Raw genomic sequence first — 3,822 nt, 5'->3', positions numbered from 1 at the left:
CTTGTGGGAGAACATAGAACGCAAACACTTGGTAGATAATAAAGAAGTAACTTAACACAACTTATAGCTGTGTTTCTTTTAAAGTTGTTGATTTTTTATCAGTGAGTATAACAAGAAACAATTTTCAACTATTTATGTGTCGGTTCTGTAACTCGAATTTACCTATGTGGGTTACGTGAGAGTATTTTAAAACATTATACGCTTTTAAAAAACTCGGAAGAAAATTGTATTTCATGTATCTGTTACAGAGAACTTATGAATGTCTGTGCATTTGAGTTTAATATATTTGAAAACTTCACTTTTACCTTAAATTATCAAATTTCTAGTCGGTAGGGTTACATAACTATGATCAAAGAATTGCAGAGATGCCAACTATTTCAAATGACTGCGCGTAATGATTGTAGACAGAGCCCGTACAGATATCGTACAACCACTGGATACAGTTTTGAGTCATCCATGTCTGTGGATCCATCTGTGGCTAAACTGTAAACACTGTTAGTAAGTATGCCTGAAATCATTTTGTCATCTTCACAACCCAACATTTGTACAATGGCTGTAGTTTTGGTTCTAACATAGCCATATTTTTTCGCTATATCAGAGTCTGGGAACATTTTCTGAATAGATGTCCTGCATTATCTACTACAGCTAGGAGTAAATTATGAGCAATGACGAATTGCGTGAACATCACATCTGCATTTATGGTTTCATATTCTGAATTCTTACTCATAAATGTCTTTATCTGCATCGTTTTTTCTTCGCCTCAGTCTCTTGTTGGTGAGATGCTGATTTTGTATGTCTGGAACAATCGTTTATCCCGCCATGCGCCACAGAAAAATCGATGTGACAAACTGTACAAAACGCATGACTGACACTGACTTTTGATGCAATGACCAGATATTTTGCACAATACTCTTTCCTACATTTTTGATTCACAGTTTTAGTCCTTTAAGATTTGCCATAACAAGACAATCTGGTGAACGAGGCCTCTCTTTTTCCACCTTGTGAACGATTGCATTGGTGATTCTATGCCGCTTAGAAAACGAGAAATACCCATCTACGCGAGCGCTGATTGGCTGACAAGCACTGATGACGTAACTATGGATTCCCCCATGTACCGCACTCAAACTATTGGTAGACGTCGGAGGTACAAATATTTTTTTATTATTTCAAGCACAAACATGATTATCGCAAGTAGCTATTTGGACTATGTCTTTTATTTATTATCAAAATTTATTTGTATCTCACTAGAAATTTTCTTTTCATCCCTTTCAAGCCCTGGAGGAACAATTTATCACTTTATTGTATAGGCCTGTATAATATATAATAATTTGGAAGTTGCAACAAGTCGTAATATTTGTCTGTATGAGCGCATAGTCGTAATGTATACACCAAAATCGTAATGATTACGCTCAAATCTTAATGGTTGGCATCTCTGGGATTGTTTGTTTGTTTGTTTGAAGGAAAGCACAAGAATACACAATAAAGTATTTGTGCTCTGCTCACCATGGGTATCGGAATCCGGTTTTTTGCGTTGTAAGTCTGTAGACACCTCTGTGTCACAGGAGGGAGGACTGGCCAAAGGAATATATAGATTATATATATGAGAATAAAAATATGAAAGTAAAGACATCTGAAACCCTACCGTACAAGTATTTCTATTATTAAGTAATATCGTAACAACAATTAACATTGGAAAATGACATCCATAAAACATACACGGTCTGATTATTCGGGATGCGGGTGGGACGAAACTTGTTTGGACGTAACAAAACTCGTGTTTAGAAGGGGAAGGCATAAGAAAGTTTCCGCACCACTGTTCTATAAATCTTAGTAATTATTTACCGAAAATCTGCTATTTACAAGTTTGACGAGATTGAATTACTAGTTTCGTCAAAGTTTACAGTAGTATGTTGTAAGCAAATTTGAAGCATACAGTTACGTGAGAGTTCATTAAACAATAACTGTAGTTTAATCATTCTGTGCCCGTAACTGCTGTGTTTCATTGAGGATTAATACCACAGTCATGCTACGCTTTTATGCTTAACTTCAAGGAAGATATGTAGTTAAACGAACGATTATTTTACCGAAGGTTCTTGTTTTAAAACCTAATACAAACAAAAGAATTTTGGCTTCCATAGTGAGAGCAAAGTGTCTCTGACATATCTATCTATATACGTAACAAAGTGCGGTACCTTAAAAGAAAACTATATAATTCTTAGTATCTTCATTTGGATTTTACACAAAGGTTCCGAACCACTTGTGAACAACAATGAAAATCTTAGATTGTTTGTCTAATTGTTATAAAAAACAAACAAAAATATTTGATGTCACACGACACTATTGTTTGTGATATCATCGTTTATAAATTAAGAATAATCGAATGTATTCAATGCGGAGTATTTTGATTGAAGTGGCGGGATCACAGAAAGTAATCTTGAAAACTGTACTGTCGATATAGAAAGTTATCGCTATTGGCTTTGATATCTGAAGTGCGTTCCTTATGGCCATTTAGTTCTTAGCCGCATCCGTTTGTAAAGAGCATGTCTAAATGTTGAAACAATTGCAGCTGTTTAGTGAAATCTGTGAATACAATGTATATCTTCTATCTTTGTCCTATTTCACTTCCTTCCTCATTATTTCTATACACGAGATGAAAACGTACTTGTATAGATCCCACGAACTCATATTTTTATAGTATTGGGCATGAACTAGATGGTAAGCTCGAAGGTTCCTGGCTCGTGTCCCTTTGCTGCAAAAAACTGTGGTCCGTATTTGGGGCTGTAGATACGCTATAAGAATGACAACCAACTTCGGCTATTGGATCAGATAAGAATATCCCAAGAGCTGGATACTATTTACTATAGCTGCTTTCCTTGTAGTTCTTCAATTCAAAATTAGGGATAGTTATGCATAAATAGAAAGCCTTTGTGATCAGCTTTGCGAGAATACCTGAAAACAACAAAACAAACGTTTTTGTAAAACTGTTGAGCTAAAATACATTTTCTTAAGACCATAATAAAAAGGAATAATATGGAACTTTCTTTCTTTCAAGTCTTTCGTAGTATCATCATCGGTAGCCCTTGTGTGCCAATCACCTTCCCACAGAAAGACATTCGAAACAGAAGATAAACATAGATAGATATAACTATAACTGATATGATTTTTATCCATATATTTTGTTTAAACGATTATTGCTATTACTTTGATTTTTTTAAATGACTGTGCGCTTATTTCGAGTTGTGTATTATTGTCTCTTTTGTTCTTTTCCTGAAGCCTTATAATCTATAAATCGTCGAATACGTGCCAATAGCAAGTCATAGAAAGAAATCTCTAGTTTATGTGTAACACGAGAACATGTTTGTTTGATACAGCTTATGTGTAACACAATAACATGCTTGTTTGGTACAGTTTATGTGTACATGCTTATCTTTGTTTTAATTTACAATACCAGCGAAATCAGGCACAAAGCTAAGTCTGTGGAAACATCTCCAGTTTTCTTTGAAGAACTGTAAAGGTGTTTGGATGTTAAAATTTACACCAACTGTCCTCCATCACATGTAAAGTCCGTTTGAATAACAGTCCCTACCATTGATCTAGCTGGGCTAATGACAGCAACTAGGTTCCTTTACTCGACGATACTTAGAATTTGTTTTTTTATATAAACAAGTACGTTACAAATTTCACCTTGTTTAATTTCATAAAGACAATTTTACGTCTTGTGTTCCATGAAATATATCCACCCTCACCGGTTCAGGGTTCGATCCCTTTACAGCATAGATTAGAGCATTTTGTTTAGCAACAACAAACTCTTGAACTATTTGT

This window comes from Tachypleus tridentatus, chromosome 13 (genome assembly GCF_004210375.1).
Source record: "Tachypleus tridentatus isolate NWPU-2018 chromosome 13, ASM421037v1, whole genome shotgun sequence".
Taxonomy (NCBI): domain Eukaryota; kingdom Metazoa; phylum Arthropoda; class Merostomata; order Xiphosura; family Limulidae; genus Tachypleus; species Tachypleus tridentatus.
This window is presented reverse-complemented; position numbering follows the sequence as displayed.